Here is a 17,869-nt window from a genome sequence, read left to right as displayed (position 1 = left end):
AGGTGCCCATCCAGGAAGCCAATTTCCCTTGCAACTCATGGGGAGTCATAGTTCTGGATTCTTCCTTCCAGGCTTGCTCACGTAGGTAGCTGTTCTGGTGAGCATCCCTGTGGCGGTCCATTTAGTAGTAATAATAATCCTGACTGCCCAAGGTGAAGCCCTGGCACATCTCAGCTGTTCAGCAAGCTTCCTTTCCCTTGGTGACAGTGTCTGGAGTTCAGGACAGGGCTGAGTGCGACAGGGACCTGTGAAGACGTGGAGGAAGAGTAGCAAGGTGGCCTGCTTCCCTTCATGACCGCCGCGGAAGGGTGGGAGGTTACTCCGTGTGTCTCTCCTAACCCCTCGTTGTCCTGGGGCAGGGCAGACAAGCTCCCAGTCATTACCTCACCGCAGGGCCCTGTTTGCCAGAGCTGAGAGGAGGCACTGCCTGGGTGGAGAGCTCCAGGCTAATTTTAGACTTGGAGACTCCCAGGCAGCTGGCCTGGCTGGGACAGCTGGGGTCTGTCTCCTAGCAGGGAGCTGTGCCTGTGGCTCTCCAGGTCTGCTTAGGGGGGGCACGTTCCTGCCTCAGCCTCTGTTGTAGAGAAAGCCTGAGGCAGGTTCCTGTGTGCCAAAGGTAGGGCCCAGGAACCGTCACTTTTTACTTGTCTTTTTTACTTGTGTTAAGATAGTTCCAGCCTTCTCATGCTGTGTCCAGGTGGCTTTGGGACTAGAAACTACGAATATAGCGCCCCAAAGCGTGGGCCTTTGAAACCCCAAAAGCAGGAAGGAGGGGACATGAGAAGAGTGCATATCCAGGCTCCCACTCGCTACCGATCTCAGCATCTAATTTTGTATTTTTCAGTCTTTTTCTTATTGGCACATATAGTAAGTGGGGGGAAAAAAGAAAGATTGAGTCACTCATAGGGATAAAGAGATGAGGGTCTGTGTTGGATACAGCCAGCTCCTTGCCTCTGCTCCCCCAATCCCAGGATTGACTCCATTGTACTTTTGCTCCCCATCTGAAGCCCACCAGTGAGCTGGGCACTCTGGTGGGGAAATCCCAGTGTTAATTCTCGGGTATCTTCTTGTCAACTTTCATCCCAGGGAACACTGGAAGGGAAATCAGAAAGATGCAGCCTCTCCAGTTTTTTGTTTTGTTTTTGTTTGATTTTTGAGACAAGGTTTCTCTGTGTAACCCCTGGCTGTCCTAGAACTCGCTCTGTAGACCAGGCTGGCCTTGAACTCACAGAGATCCGCCTGGCTCTGCCTCCCAAGTGCTGGGATTAAAGGCGTGCGCCACACCACCCGTCGAACCTCTCCAGTTTTACAAACGAGAAAACAGGCCCAGAGAACTTTGTCGAGCCAAACCTGGTGCTTGCCTGTGATCCCAGCACTCTGGAGGCCAAGGTAGGAAGAAGACTATGAGTTAGGGGTAAGCGTAGATTACACCTGTAGTGAGAACATCCCAGAACAAGAAAAAAAGCCGGTTCTGGTTCTGCTCAAACAGCTACTCACACCCTCATTCACCCAACTCCATCAGTTTATTTAGAGATATGTATGGGTCTCAGTATTTTGCTCTAGCTGGCTGCAAAGTCCTGGCCTCAGGCAAAACTCCTGTCTCTGTCGCCGAAGTACCTGGGACTATAGTCTACCACTCTTTGTAGTGTCTGCACGTACCGTTTATCACTCTGCAGATACAAACAAAGATCAAAACTAGATGCCTGGAGCGTGGCTCAGTGGCTGAGTGCCAGTCTAGCATGCTTGACCCCCCCGGGTTGATCTCCAGCACTGCAAACAGAATAAAACAGAACAAAAATCCAGAAAGCAGAGTATCTGGGGAGGGGCAGTTTCTGGGAAGAGGGTTGGGAATTTGAAGAGATGCAAAAAAGTTACAAAGTAATGTTATCTGGTTTGTAAGCAGAGGGGTAAGCCCCAGGGAGAGGGGGGGTGTCATCCTGTTGGCCATCTGGCTCTAGTTCTTCTGATGTATTTCTTTGCAAAAGTAGTTGAAAATTTGAGGACGTTCACAGGTTGGAGAAAGTGGTCTGGTTAGGTAAGGAGGAGAAACCTAAGTGAGGGAAAAGAACCAGAAGGAAATTAGCAGGCAGGGTGCTAAGGGCTGGGCAGAGCTGCAGTAAGTCCACCTGTGTGTGCCTGACACACGCGCTGGATGGCCTTTCTAGTCCCGGTTTACAGGGGACAAGACTGAAGTTCACGAAGGTCCCTCACCTTGTTCAAGGTGTCGGGTCGAATTGCCTGGGCGGTCAGCTGTGACTGCAGCTGTGGTGGAGGAAAATGAAGTGACAGAGGGGGCTGGTTGGGAGGGGGCTGGGCGGAAGGGAGGAGAATCCCTCACCTCTCCGAGCTTGTTGCTCAACTTACAAAATAGAGCTGTATTTTCTTTGTCACTAATTTCTTAGACGTTATTCCTGGCTTCAGAAATGATACGAGGAAGAAGAGAGTAGAGTGGACTATTTAAAGGGTTGGCTTCGGTGTCCATGAAACTTCAAAGAGGAAATGTCCTGTCTCGGATAACTGCTGTGCCAGTTTGTCTGCCTGACAAGACATTAGGAGTTCTTTTAGAGAAGAAAGTGATAGATCAGAAGGTTGAATCTACACAAAGGCAGAGCACTGGAGCCTCAGTGAAGGTAAAATAAAAGCTTTTGTTTTTAGTTAGCTTAACAGCTGTTAGGAATAAATGTGTATTTGACTCCACATGCGTACTTGTACTTGGGCATGCTTTTACATAAATAAAGTGAATGACCACAGTAACACAAGGGATGCAGGGGGACTAGAGACATTTTATTGGTGTAAAGGCATAATTATAAGGTTCAGCGTTGTTTAAAAGTGGATGTGGGCTCATTGTAAATATATTTTGCAAATAGCAGGACACCACTCCGTGTAAGGAAAGAATAAAAGGTAGATGGGGTGACACGGGTCTGTGATGTCAGCACTTCAGAGGCATTGCTGTAATTTGAAGCCAGCCTGGTCTACATAGCAAGACCCTGTCTCAATCAAAAAAGGGACAGTGAGATGGCTCAGTCGGTAAATGTCCTCTGCACAAGCATGAGGCCATGAGTTCTGATCCTCGGCACCCATGTAAAAGCGGGGCTCAGTGGCACATGTGTTCACCCCCAGCCCTGTGGAGACAGAGGCAGGAGGACCCTCTATCAGTTAGCGGATAGCTGAGTGAGGGACCCTGCCTCAAAAAGTAAGGAAGAAAACTGATCCATCCTCTGGGCTAGCATGGAATAACTGAAACTGCAGAAGGGGCCTGGAGCAGTGGCACGTGATTCTAGTTGTAGTTTGAGATGGGATGCTCATGGGTCTGTGGTTAATCTTGGTTACCTAGTGAGTTTCAGGCCAATAAAACCCTGGTCAAAAAAAAAAAAAAAGAAAGAAAAATTCAAAAGGAGGAAAAAAAAAAAAACCCTGTATAGTTATATAATGAAAAATAAAGCACTCTAATGTTGACTAAAGCAGAAATAGCTGCATTAATTTCAGATAGAGCAGATTGCAAGGTAAAGAAACTCACCAAGGTAAAGCGGAACAGTACATAATGACAAAAGGCCGGTATTCTAAGAAGATGTGACAGTCTTTAAGGGCTATGTGCTTACACTGGTGGTGTCGAAATACAGGACTCAGAAATTGATAGGCTGCAAAGAGAAATGAATGAGTCCATTGTTACAGTTGGAGACTTAGCCCTTCTTTCAGAAATGCATCTATCCAGCAGGCAGAGAATCAGTGAAGACATAGTTGAGCTCAGAAGCGCCATCCATCAACTGATATGATTGACAGCTGTAGACTGTATTATCCAGAAACAACACAGCACACATGCCTCTCAAGGAGGATTCAGCAAGATAAATCACATTTGGGGCTATAAAGCACACCTTAACAATTTATGAGGCTACCATCATCTATAACATCTGCTCTCAGGCCATACAGAATTAAACTAGAAACCAGTTACAGAAGGATAACGGGAAAGTTTTCAAATATGCCGAGATTAAACAACAGACTTCCAAATTACACATGGACCAAAGGAGAAAGGTCAAGAAAATTTTAAAATATTTTGAATAAAATAAAAATGAAACTGTAACTTACCGAAATTTCTGGGATACAGCAAAAGAAATACTTTGAGAGGAATTCGTGGCACCAAATGTGTAGATGAAAAGAAAAACCTGACGTGGGTACTCTGTGCTCCCACCATATTGGAAGCTAGAAAGTGTAGCACAAATCAAGTTCCTGGTAAGTAGAAGGAATACTGAAGGTTGGAGTAGAAGTCAGGGGAACTGCAGGCAGGAACTTAAGAGAAAATCAACAAGTCCAGAAGCTGGTCCTTTGAAAATGTCAATAAAGTAGGTAAGCGTCTAACTCTGGCTCCCTAAGAAAACAGAGATGACAAATTCCTGACGTTCAGAGTAAAAGATGATTGAAGAGCACAGGCCTGATGGCGTTAGGAGGGCCCTGAACAGGACTGTGGCTATGGCTCAGTGCTTGCTGGGCTAGCAGGAAGACCCGGATAGGGACCCCTAGCTCCCCCATGAAATCTGGACATGACAGCATGCATCTGTAAACTCCAATGCTAGGGGCAGAGTAACAGACATGTGGATCACCCACCTGAGGTGTAGGGAGTGTCTGTGGGTCAGCTAATTTACCTGAAAAGGCAGGTTCCAGGTTCAGGGTGGAACGAACCACCTGGCCGATCAGCTGGCCGATCTCGGTGAGTTAGAGGCCAGCCTGGTCTACAGAGTGAGATCCAGGAAAGGCTCCAAAACTACACAGAGAAACCCTGCCTTGAAAAACATTTTATATATATATATATAAACTCTGCAGCTACCATCACACCTAACAGTGTGAAGCAGAAAGGTTTCCCACTCACATCAAGAACTTTAAAGCATTGAAACCTCCTTCCCTAGCCCTTTGTCCTAGAAGTCCTAGCTAATGGGATAAGACAAGAAAAGAAAATAAAAAGTATAATGGTTGGCCAGGAAGAAATAATGTTCATTGTTCACAAATTCTAGGATAGCTGATATAGAGGTCAGAAGGATTCCAGAAACTACTAAGGTGAGCAAAGCTGCAGAACACAAAGTAATATGACTGTCAATCACATTTTTCCCCCTTTTTGAGCCAGGTTTGCTATGGAGATCAGGTTGGCCTCTGTCTCCCAAGTGCTGAGATTAAAGGCGTGCACCGCCATGATCAGCTACAGTCCTCTTAATTACTTAACAATGAACAAAGGAAATTTGAGAATAAAAACACATTAAGGTTTATGTTATCACTTGTCTAAAATGAAATATTTAAGTATAAATACACAGAACAAGATCTATATGAGGAAAATGTTTAAACTATGATAAAAAGAAGTAAATTGATTTTCTACATTTGTAGATAAGTCAATGTCACTCCTTTTCTTGGGTCTCCTATCCAGCCATAAAAAATCTTGCCTATTTTATCTTCACAATGACCATGTTAATTTGGAATCTTTGTGTCTTCTCTCTCTCTCTCTCCCTCTCTCTCTTTCAGTGTGTGTGTGTGTGTGTGTGTGTGTGTGTGTGTGTGTGTGTGTGTGTGTGTGTGTTACTGAGGATTGAATTTAGTACCTGGGATAGTTCCTCTATCCCTAGGATAGATGCTCACCCCTGTGTTATTTTTATTTTGGGGCAGGGTCTCACTAAATTGCCCAGGCAGGCCTTGAACTTGTGGATCCTTTTGGCCCACCACACGCAAAGTTGGGATTTCAGTCTATGCCACCAGACCCAGCAGAATCCCGATGCCTTCTTACCTGAGTCTCTGTGAACAGCTGAAATGTTCTAGCCTCTCCTTCTGTGTATGGGTGTTTTGCCTGAGTGTGCCTATCTGTGCACCACTTGCAGGCCTGGTGCCTGTGGAGGCCAGAAGAGGGCATCGGATCCCTTGAACTGCAGACAGTTGTGAGCCACTGTGTGGGTGCCGAGAATCGAACCCAGGCCTCTGGCAGGGGAAGCTGTGCTCTAAACCTCTGAGCGTCTCTCCAGCTGCTGCTGGTGTTGCTGCGGAGCTGTAGTTGGACTCCTTCAGAGGCTCTGGTGCAGCTCCTGCTGCTGTTGAAGGTGTTGACAGCTGTTGACTGTCTCTCACACCTAAGCAGGCTGACTGTAGGTGAACTCGACAAACACCATATTCACACGGTAGCACGTGCGGGACCATGGTTTAAACCATCGTGGCCAACACTCCAGTCTACTTGCTGTGCCTTGAGAGAGTTTTCTGAAATCAGGGTTTCTCCATGTTAGAGGCCCTGGGTAGTGCTAGAAGCAGGGGCCTTGGAAAAGGAGTATACAGGACCCACGGAACCGCCATTTGAGAAGCACTAGCTGGTTTGAGAAGCAAGGGATAAGGAGGCTGGACGGAGTGGACCACAGGGCATCGGAAGGTGACAGTGGGGGAAGGTCGGTGGATGGGCAGCAATTCCTGATGAAAGTGGCGACAGGTGAACATCCGGAGTCCTCTGCATGGTGGGAGCAGTGTGAGAGGCTCTTGGCTCTTTTGGCGTAGAAACTAGGAAATCCGAGGATGCAAAGGTCATCTAGCATTTTGGTTGGCTTCTGGCTCTGCTAGAAATGTCATAATTGTCATGCATGCCTTTGTAGGACACCTCTTAGGACTCTTTGTCAAGTAAATTTTATTTTTCCTCCATAGGTTAAGTAAACCAAGGCTGAGAAAGGTTAAGTGACGTGTCTCAGGATTCACAGTCACACTAAATGCATTCTACCTGACTTCTTCTAATTGCTTGGGTGTGTTGCCTTCTGAAATGGTTTGTGTTGGGACTCACCTGGGGAAGGCTTTGCCGTTACTCTTTGGAGGTTTCTCATTTCCTTCTGAAACTCTAGTCCTTTCTCCTAGTCCTCAGTCATTTGACTTTTTCATTTTGTTCTTTTGAGACAGGGTTTCATGTAGCCCAGGCTGACTTCCAATTTGCTATGTAACCAAGGATGACCCTGAACTTCTGATCCTCCTGCCTCTACTTCCAGAATGCTGGGATTGGAGGCCGGTGGCAGTTGTGTTTGGTTTAGCAGTGCTGGGGATTCACCCCGGGGCCACTGCATGCTAAGCCAGAATCGTGTCAACTAAGCTATATCTTTATCCTGGCTTTTTGTTGCTTTATGTTGTTGTTTGGTTTGAGACAGGATCTCACTCTGTAGTAGACCGGCCTGGAACTCTTGATGTATCCAGGTTGTTCTCATATTTGCAGTAATCCCTTTTACTTCAGCCTCTGGAGTGCTGGGATTACAGGTCTGAGCCACCACACCTGGCTCATCCTGATTTTTGAAGTACATTTTAATGTAGCTGGCCAATGCCTATTTTCCAAATGCATCTGCTGAAGTAAGAAAGTTAAAGGTCTTTTTTTTTTTTTTTTTTTTTTTTAAATGAACTGATGTTCCCCTTCGTGGTTCATTGCCTTGGGGCTGGTATTCTCTCCATAGTCAGTAGATTGCCAAATGCTCACAAGTAACTGTGAGGGCAAACAGAAGGAACAAAGGTTTCCCACACAGGGCGAGTAACTACGATCAGCAGCAAAGGATGTCGTGGTCACAATGTGCGTACGGACTGACTTGAATGTCTCACCAGTCTTAGGGAGAGGTGTAGAGATATTCTTGTGAGTCTAACTTGACATTTTTGTCTTCCTCTCACTGCTAGTTTTTTGAGACAGGGTTTCTCTGTTTAATAGTCCTGACTGTTCTCGAACTCCATTTGTAGACCAGGCTGGCCTCGAACTCAAGAGATTCACCTGCCTCTGCCTCCCAAGTGCTGGGATTAAAGGCGTGCACCACCACCGCCCAGAAAGTTAAAGCTCTTCCTGGAGGCCTCTACAAGTAGTAGGTGAGCTATGGTGCCTGTGAGCTTGCTTCTATTTTTGGCTCAAGGTGTACCCACTGGGATTCCAGGCCCATGCTCAGGGCCTCTGGGCACTGCTGTGCAGGTTGTATTCTCCACAGATGTCCCTCCTCCTGGGGATGAGTGAGAACTGCAATTCAGTGTAAGTTCTATGTGCCAAGCAGCATGTCTGTGTAGAAACCCAGAGACGCTCTTGGGGTAGATGGCCTGACTGTTTTGGAGCAGCTCAGAGTTAGTTCTCTTGCTCTTGCCTAGCATTCCACTCATGTTCAGAGGAGGCATCTCTGGGAAATAATGGGAATCCGCCACTCACCGCTTCACCTTCCCAAAACTGACAGATTGCTGAGCCTGACGACCTGAGTTTGATCCCACATGTTGGAAAGAGACAGCTGACTGTTACAAATTGTCCTCTAGCCTCCACACACATCTGGTACATCTCTCCCCCCCCACCCCATGGTAATAAATAAAAATGTCAAAGTCTAAATGAATGAGCGGGGAACAGGCACTGCTTGGCCTCCGCCCCTCTTTTATATGTGGTTATGGGCACTGTTTTTCCACTTCGAGCTACTTCTCAAGAGCAAGTAGAGATAGTTTTGTGTAAGGTTTCCCGAGTGTTAAATGTTGCCTCAGATTATCTAAATTCTAAGGAGATTTGTAGCTCCTAAATTAAGGTTATGCTCTCTAGCAGGTATATAGACTTTTTTTTTTTAAAGATTTATTTATTATGTATACAGCATGTATGACTGCAGGCCAGAGGAGGGCACCAGGTCTCATTACAGGTGGTTGTGAGCCACCATGTGGTTGCTGGGAATTGAACTCAGGACCTCTGGAAGAGCAGTCAGTGCTCTTAACCTCTGAGCCATCTCTCCAGCCCCCGGTATATAGACTTTTAAGAGAAGCAATTTAAATATTATTCTCAGGCCAGGCATAGTGGAACAAACCTTTAATCCCAGCACTAGGAGCCAGAGGCAGGTGGATCTCTGTGAGTTCAAGACCAGCTTGGTCTACAAATCGAGTTCAAGGACAGCCAGAGCTCAAAGAACAAAACAAAACAAGATGTGGCACGCACTAGATGAAGACCCCCCTATATTGCCCTCTAGCCTTCATGCGTGCACCCAGACACACCTGCATACACAGGCGTACCCCCCCACTCACACCTTAGCCTTCTCTTGTCAAAGATAAACAAAAGCTCATGAGCAGACTTAATTTCAGGCTTTATGGAAGAAGGCAAATCTAAGAGTCTGACAACTTAAATGGTGCTTGTGCCACATATGGTGGTTCCTGCCATGTCTTTTAGGTGAATCAGGGCTGTCCATAAAAGCTCTAGTATTGCCGGGCGGTGGTGACGCACGCCTTTAATCTCAGCAATCGGGAGGCAGAGGCAGGTGGATCTTGGTGAGTTCGAGGCCAGCCTGGGCTACAGAGCAAGATCCAGGAAAGGTGCAAAAGCTACACAGAGAAACTCTGTCTCGAAAAACCAAAAAAAAAAAAAAAAAAAAAAAAGCTCTAGTATTGATAGTGTAAGAGGGGATGCATTAACTGACCAGGACAAAAGACAGTGGTAGGAGTGTATGTGTTAGGTGTGGACATTCAGCGTATGTGCTGAAGTGATCACATTACTCACACTAACCAATTGACGGACGCTCAATGGTTGCTTTGAATTCTTTTGTTGCCCATCCCTGGATCCCCGAGCCTTCATATCAACACAAAGCAACACCTGGGTAACATCTATTTTCAGGGGTCAGTGTCCATGCTGTGGTACTGGGTAGGGACTTTGAACGGAGTCTTGAATGTCAAGCCTGACTCCTTCCTGGGTGGAATGATCCTTAATAAGTAACTTAAGCTAGGAAGCTTAATTTTCTTCATCCTTAAAATAGAGATCGAAACTGCCAATATTTGAAGGGCAGTTGTGAAGAGGATATGTGGATATGATTCGTTCCACACCTTCATCAAGGAAGCATCATCCATTTATATATGGGGATTGAACCCAGGGTCTTGTGCATGCCTCTGAGCTCTTCCTGACTTAACCTTGTCTTTTATGCAGAGGCTTAGAGAAGTTTGGGTCAGAGAACGAGGGGCGGAGGATCGCTCGGTGACACAGCCTGCTGGTCCCAAAAGTGGTTGGTGCCCCTTTAGCCGCTAGTGAACTGCCAAGCAAGCCTGGGACATTCTGATTCAGCAGCTCTGGGTGGGGCCCCGGAATCCTAACTACCAATCCGATTTTGATGATCTCAGTGGACAGGTGACTTTGGGAGCCATCCTGTTCTGTCAGGGGCAGAGCTGGTCACTTCTGTCACTGCCGCTTTCTCACTTAGAGCAGTGGCTCTCCACCTTCCTAGCGAGGCAGGCGACTCTTGAGTACAGTTCCTGTGTTGTGGTGACCTCCCCAACCATAAAATTATTTTGTTGCTACTTCATGACTGTGATTTCGTTACTGTTAGGAATTGTAACATTATATACCTGATATGCAGGATATCTGTCTGATACGGGACTCCTGTAGGGGTCATTACCCACAGGTTGAGAACCACTGACTGAGACTATGCCGTAGGCGACATGGTCCTTCTGGCAGGAACTCAGCGCAGGAGGGACTGTTGGACTAATGAATGCTTCTGAAGCAGCTGGGTAGGCCCCACCCTTTAGAGACCTGTCCCATGCCCTAGGAGGGATCTAGGTCCCCCTAAGGCTAAGAGCACAGGGTAGAGGAGACGACAGCCAGGCCTCTTGTTGGGCTGCACAGTAAATGAACAGGTGTGGCTTGGGTTTCCTGACCGGGACGGGGAGATCTGCTATAGGCTGATGAGCTTGTCCATCACATTCCCTAGGACACGGACCCAGTAGGGGGCTGACCCGTGTGTGCCACCTGTTGACAGGGCTTTCCGTGTCCTAAGCTGAGCCTCGAGGTGTCAGGTGCTCTGCCCTGCTGCAGCTGTCCCAGGTGAACCCTCTGCTGGCTGGCAGCCACGGTCAGTGCTTCCTTACTACACACTCTGGGGCCTCCCTTGCGGGGGAAACTAGTTGATTACAGAGGTAACGTTCCTGGTATTGCATCCCAAATGATAAGGACATGGATGATAGGGAGATAGTGCTGGAAGACATGGGAAGAAATGTGTTGGCGCACACCTGTCATCCTAGGACTTGGAAGTCCGATGCAGAAGGATCTCTCTGTGAGTTTAAGGCCAGCTTGGTCTACATAGTGAGTTTCAGGCCAGTGAGACCTTGTCTCAAAGACGGGTGAACATGAACATATGAAAAGAAAGGAAACCAGTAAGGGGAAAAGAAAGTGTGAAGCCTGAGGAAGAGAGGGGCCAAGAAGGACATATGTAAGGCCAGCGAAGTCAGATTTGGATGGCAGGCCTGGGGTGTGTGGCTTAGATTGCTTGCCTGGAACGCGCAAGGCCCAGGTGACAGCCTCGGGTGACAATGAGGAAGTGAGTAGGCAGATGATCCTTGCCATTGTTTTGCTGTGGTTGTGACATCCTTGTGACATGGCATCCTTGATCACCCTGTTTGGTTAAACGAGTTCCTGACCTGGGTAGGAAACCCGACCAATAAAGTAGGAAGTTTTGGGCTTGCATTCCCAGCCAGGGGTTCCCAGCAGTGAGATCCCAGGGACTGTGGGGTGTGTGCACATGACTCACCTGACCGCAAGACTTCCCAGGTTTACAGCCCTGAATACCGGTTCCTTTTCACTTACACACCTATCACCACTTAGCGACCACACCCTACAGTCTCCCTGCCCTCTGCTTTCTCCACCGCCTGGCAAGGGCTGCCACTCATACCCTCTCCCCTCTGATCGCCTCCCCCCTGCTGCGGCGGCGTTTCCTAGGAGCCAGAGTCCTCTGCGATCGGCTGACAAATCCTCCCCGGGCTCTCGTACAAAGCCCTTTTCCTGTCTGTGTCTCAGATTTCTGACCTATAAAGTGAACCTCGGGCTCACTCCTTGCCGCGTGGAGCTGTGAATGAGGTCTGTTTCTTGTCAGATGAGAGATGCCACAGTGAGATCCACACAGTCCCTTCTCTCTCTCTTTCACTCTACCTGCCCTCCTGCCCCAGGGCCTGCCTCTCCCCTCTTACTATTTACCATATAGATAAGAAAGTCGTGTAGGTCTGTGAACCCCGAGGACCTCACTTTGCAGATCCACCAGCCTCTTACAATCTTCATCTCGCCCACTCCTACCCTAGTGGAAACTGCGGAACACCTCCTTCCATCCTTGAAGAAGCAGAAATGTAACACGTGCTCAGGGAAAAGGAAATTCAGCCTGGGGTGTAGCGCTTGCGTAGGTGGTCAAGGTTCTGAGTTCTGTCTGCAGCACCATAGAAAGACAAAAGAAAACCTAACATAGACTAGAGTTTAGGTTAGCCATAAAAGCCGCTCATTTCTGCCAGGTGGCAGTGGTGCACGCCTTTAATCCCAGCATTTGGGAGGCAGAGGCAGGCAGAGCTCTGTTCGAGGCCAGCCTGGTCTACAGAGCAAGTTCCAGGTCAGCCAGGGCTACATACAGAGAAACCCAGTTTTGAATAAGCAAACAAGCAAAGAGTCGCTCATTTCACACACCAAGCACAGTGGGAGCAGCCATGGCCGACAGTCCTGTGTCGGAGCTGTGACTGTGGCAGCTGGAGGCAGCTGATGGTGGCCTAGACGGTGTGCAGCAGAGTTGACCATGCAGGGCGCGGAGCACCAGGTGCTGGTGGGTGCAGTGAAGAGCCTCAGGCTCTGGGTGAGGTCACTGAGGCCGAGCTTCCTTCCACCAAGTGCTGGGAGCTGACGACTGGGGATGAGGAGACTGCCCGGGAGGGCAGCCATGAGGCCCATGTGTTTAGAAGCATCCCTCTTGAAGGCTTGGTGCAGAGGGAGCTTATGCAACTGTCCAGATGAGCAAGATGGCCTTCTTCAGCAAGGCCATGTCCAACCCGTGGATCCAAGTGGACAAGAGCGCAGTCCACGGGCCCTGGGTGTTCCAAGTGGTGGACAGCGTAGAGGATGAAATACAGAGGCAGTTATCGCTGGTCCAGGCAGGCCGGCCTGAGAGGCTGGCTGAAAAGGAATGAGCTCAGGAAGAGGAAGCTGCTGACCGAAGTGATCCTGAAAACCTACTGGGTGAGCCAGGGCGGGGCCTTCAGGGCAAGTGCGGCCAAGGCCAAGCGGGAGGCAGAGCTGAGCCCAGAGATGATCTCCAGTGGCTCCTGGAGGGACCGGCCCTTCAGGCCCTACAGCTTCTCTGCCCGAGGTGTGCTCTCAGAGCGTGGCCACCTTCTCCCCTTGCTCACGGTCCTCTCCCAGTTCTGGCAGATCTTCCCGGAGATGGGGTTCTCTGAGATGCCTACAGACAACTTCAGTGAGAGCTCCCTCTGGAACCTGGATGAGCTCTTCCAGCCTCAGCAGCACCCAGTGCGTGACCAATATGACACATTCTTCCCGCGAGAGCTGGCTGAGTCCTTGTAGCTCCTAATGGACTATGTCCAGCGGGTGAACCGGACCCACTCCCAGGGCAGCTGTGGCTCACAGGGCTGCAAGTACCTGGAAGGTAGATGAGGCTGGGAAAAATCCGCTCCACACATACCACAGAAGCCAGCGCCTGCACCCTTTGCTACTTAACCCAGAAGAAACCCTCCACACCAGCAAGCACTTCTCCACTGATCGTGTGTTCCAGAATGACATGCTGGACGCCATGCACCTGGCCAACTTCTACCAGATCAAGGGGTGTGAGAGCCGACCACGGGATCACCCTGGGTCACCTCATGGGTGTGCTGAGGGAGTTCTTCACCAAGCTGGCGATCACCCAGGTGTGCCTCAAGCCAGCCCACCACTCTTACTAGAGCCCAGCATGGAGGTGCTCAGCTACCACCAACGTCTAAAGAAGTTGGGTAGAAGTTGGCAACTCTGGGGTCTTTTGCCCTGAGATGCTCCTGCCCATGGGGCTCCCTGAGAATGTATCTGTTATGGTTCAATAATCCTGCTGCTCATTGAGAGAGGGAGGGAGGAGAGGTGGCTAGTCTGCCCTAGAGAGCCTAAGGTTTGCCTGGGGGGAGAAGCCAAGCTCTACCCAGTGGAGTTGAAGTGGAGATGCTGAGCCCAGGGGCAGGCCTTAGGGACAGTGTATTAGGAAGGCCCAAGAAGGGAGCCCAGGGGAGGATGTGGAATTGTACAGCTGGGTAGTAGGAGAAGAAGGAAACTGTGGACCAGCTTCTCTGGGCTCCCATAGGCTACTTGGAAGCATGGCCTCATCCGCTCGCTCTTCCCCAGGTCTCCACTGACAGGTTGTGATTCAGTCTGCCTCAGTGTTTCTCAAGAAGTTTTTCCCATGCTCCTTTCTGTAGTGCCTTGTGAGGCCCAGTTTCAGGCGGGAACACCTAAGCTGAGGAAGACAATGTGTGCCTCAAAAGTAGCAAAGCTCAGCGTCAGACTTCGGTCTCTGGTGCCAGTGCCCACCCTCTGAGTCAGGGCTCTTTCTCTGGGGCGTTGGTCAGCCTCGTTAGGCCACTCAGGGATGATCATTAGGTGTGGCCCATTTCTTTATGCTCCTGAATATTTTGTCAGAATGACATTACAAACTGCCTCCTGTTGTTCAGTGGCGCAAACCTGAAAGTGGAGCAGGCAGCTTTCAGAGGGTGAGATTTTTATTTCACATCCCGCTATAAGCAGAGTTAGTTAATGTGAAAAAACTACAGGAAGATGAAGTGACCACACAAGGCCAAGCTTGTTTGTTTGTTTGTTTGTTTGTTTAACACAACAGACTGAATTAATTTTATTAATATGCACAACAAATTATTGAATGGTGACTTCATGATGCTTTCCTCTTAAAGATGGTACAAAAATGCTGAGATGTCTACATACTTGAGATGCTTGCTTGACAAGATTCTTCAGCGGCAGTTTGATAGGAGGTTTCATCGTCTAGGTGGGGAGGACGTGCTGACAGGCTGCTGTCCACACCGGTGGTATTTTGAGCACCTCCTGACAAACGGGGCAGTAGAGATCATCTTTCATGCAGGATGGGGCCACCAAGAGCTCCTCTGTGAGGAGGAGCTGGACAAAGTGATGTCTGCAGCAGAGGCTGAAGTGGTGGAGGTGGTGGCCCTGAGCCTGACTCCCTGAGGACACCCAGAGCGGGAAGGACAAGGCCAAATGTAAGAAAACAAAATAGTGCTCCCATCCCACCGAGGGAAGGATGGTAATCCTCCTCCTCTTCCCCTTCCTCCTATCCCCTTAGCCATAAGCTGGGGGAGTCAGTCTCCGATACCCCCATCCCTTTTTATAGAGAGGTCTTCCCATCTCATGGATAGGAAGTCTTGATTTTGTAAAGTATGTAGTAGATTGAAAGTTGTGAGGAAGAGAAAAAATGTCAAGAAAAGGAAGGAAAGAAAGGCAGGGAAAGGGATGAGTCTGGGAAGGGAAACAGTACAGGAGGAGAGGACTCTAGAGAAGGGGCAGTGGCCTCTGGGCTGGGAGCTCTGACATTCACAGCCACCCAAGAGCTGCCAGAAGGCCTCGGTGGGGATTAGGGGTATGCCAGTTCCAGCTGAGGAATCATGGCAGTGAGAAGGGAAGGGTGGTCTGCTGCCCTCACAGTAGACGTGATGTGTGCCTGCTCTGTGCGTTCCCCTCTGTGCCAAGTATGAGCTGATGGAGCTGTGCACCTGATGTGTGCATAGGCAGGAATGGAGTTCAGACTGTTAATGCTAAGTCAGTTTTCCAGATCCCTGTTTTTGGAAACTAGTAAGCAGAGTGGTGTAGATATAATTCTAAACGGTCTTATTAAATAAGAAACACGGAGCCAAATAAAGAGTTGAAAGCCCAGAGATCGAGCAGCAGCCGAGAGCTAAGACCACTTTATCTTACCACTCGCTGTCGTCCTTCCCCTGACAGAGAGACCTTCTTCCTGTGTCCTATCTTTTTATTGCCTTTCTGTTCTGCCTTCTCATTGGTTCTAAACCCAACCACATGACTTCTACACCACTGCCTGTTTATACAGACCTCCAGGTCTCTATGGTTGGTACTGGGATTAAAGGCGTATGTCACCATGCTGGCTGTGTCCTTGAACATACAGAGATTTTGCCTGCCATGTGATGGGATTAAGGGTGTGTGCTACCACTACCAGACTTCTGCTTAATGGCTTGCCCTTAGCTCTGATCCCCAGGCAACTTTATTAACATACAAATAAAATCACATTTCAGCACAAATAAAATATCACCATAGAGCAGGTTTGAAATGGGGTCCCCTCTTCCCCTAACCTCAAATCACACATTAGAAAGTGTATCATTTTCCTGTTGATTCCTATCATATCCTGTAAAGGGATGACAGGTCACTAGACAGGAAGCAGGTCACTCCATGGCCAGAAAAGGTGGCAGCAAGGGTGCCAGAGCAAATGGAGGTCTGATTTCTAGATCTACAGTTTCATCTGCCTAGAACCCCAGGTCATCAAGAGAGGGTCCACCCAGGTGCGTGTGACATCTACCACACAAGCTGCCTTCCTCTTTGAACTCCCCTCTCTTCTAATTACTGCATAGCTGTTGTTTACTTACTAGTTTATATGTATTAATTTATATCTGGTGCATATAAATCTATCACAGAAGTGCTAAATTTAACCAATTAGCATATTTGTGACTTCACACCATTTTGTGTGTGTGTGTGTGTGTGTGTGTGTGTGTGTGTGTGTGTGGTTGAGTGCCAAACACCCACTTCTGGAGAATATTCTTGGAGAATATTTTGGACTAGGGTATATCTTAGTGGTAGATTGCTTACATGAGGTCCTGGATTTGCTCTCCAGCAACACACACACACACACACACACACACACACACACACACACACACACAACAGTGTTATTAAATCTTCTATTTCTTTTCTTCTTTTTGTTTTTGTTTTATTTTGTTTTTAAGATAGGGTTTCTTTGCTTAGATTTGGCTTTCCTGGAACTCTCTCTGTAGACCAGGCTGGCCTCAATCTCACAGAAATCTGCCTGCCTCTACCTCCCAAATGCTGGTATTAAAATCGTGCACCACCACCACCTCCAGCTTTTCTATTTCTTTTATAGTGGTCTGCCCTCAAACCCAGAATCGTCCCTCCTTCCTCAAATGCCCTCTGTTCACATGCAGTCTTGATGAGGAACTCACTATCATTGGTATGTAATGACTGAATTATTTTGTCAGCTCTGAGGCGACTTGAATTTTAACTTTGTTTCTTGAAGGAGTTAATGTCTAGTGGATGAGTAAAAGGATGGATGGACACCAAACTGATCTCACCTAAAGAAATGACAGCAAGTAGGACGTGATGACGCATGCTTTTAATCCCAGTGCTCGGGAGGCAGAGAGGGTGGATCTCTGTGAGTTGGAGGCCAGCCTGGTCTACAGAGGAAGGAAGGAAGGAAATAACAAGTAACAGCAGCACAGTGGCTCTCCTGACACCCCTTTCCTCTGATCTTCACCGTTGGGCTACACTACCCCCACACCCCATTAGAGAAGATTTTCTTTTTTTTTTTTTCTCCCTTTCTAGTTTTAATTTTTTATTTTTTGAGAACGGCTTTGAATAAACCCCAAATCAAGAACTGGCTCTTGCTGAGGTCTGTGTGGGCGGAAGTTTGCCCCTTTGTTGGCTTGGCTTCTGCAATTGCAGGCCTTTCTCACGCTTTGTCCCGTTCTTTGAGACTGCTCCCACTGCGTGAGATGATGGTGTCTGCCTAGCACACTTCATTGTCATGGCAGGGAGTGTCCACAGACCCTTGTTTCACATTACCCAGGCTTCGGATTGCTATCTGCCGGGAGATAGGGGTCTGAATAGGTCTGCCTCTCAAACTGTCCCACATCTGGATTGATAGGAAGAGAGGACAAAGACCTAGAAACAAAACTGTGTGGAGCCTACATGGGGCTTCCAGCCCTCTCCCACGAAGGGACCCAGATCAGACAAGCAGAGCTCCGCCATGGGCAGCCTCAGCCGGCCTTTTCTCTTCTCTCATTTGCATAGATCTGAGTCAGTTAAGCTGCAGCCTATGCCTTCTTAGAGACCAGACTGTAGCCCAATCTC

General features: G+C 48.4%; 1 protein-coding gene and 1 pseudogene across 1 annotated transcript in view; both read left to right on the top strand.

Annotated features, from left to right (window-relative positions):
* Positions 1-17,869, top strand: part of B4galnt3 (beta-1,4-N-acetyl-galactosaminyltransferase 3) — a 107,688-nt gene that overhangs the window by 20,908 nt on the left and 68,911 nt on the right. The window lies entirely within an intron of this gene.
* LOC102915820 (phenylalanine--tRNA ligase alpha subunit pseudogene) lies at positions 12,427-15,259 on the top strand (annotated as a pseudogene).

This window comes from Peromyscus maniculatus, chromosome 3 (assembly GCF_049852395.1).
Source record: "Peromyscus maniculatus bairdii isolate BWxNUB_F1_BW_parent chromosome 3, HU_Pman_BW_mat_3.1, whole genome shotgun sequence".
Taxonomy (NCBI): domain Eukaryota; kingdom Metazoa; phylum Chordata; class Mammalia; order Rodentia; family Cricetidae; genus Peromyscus; species Peromyscus maniculatus.
Note: the sequence above shows the minus strand (reverse complement) of the source record. Positions and strands in the feature narration are given on the sequence as shown.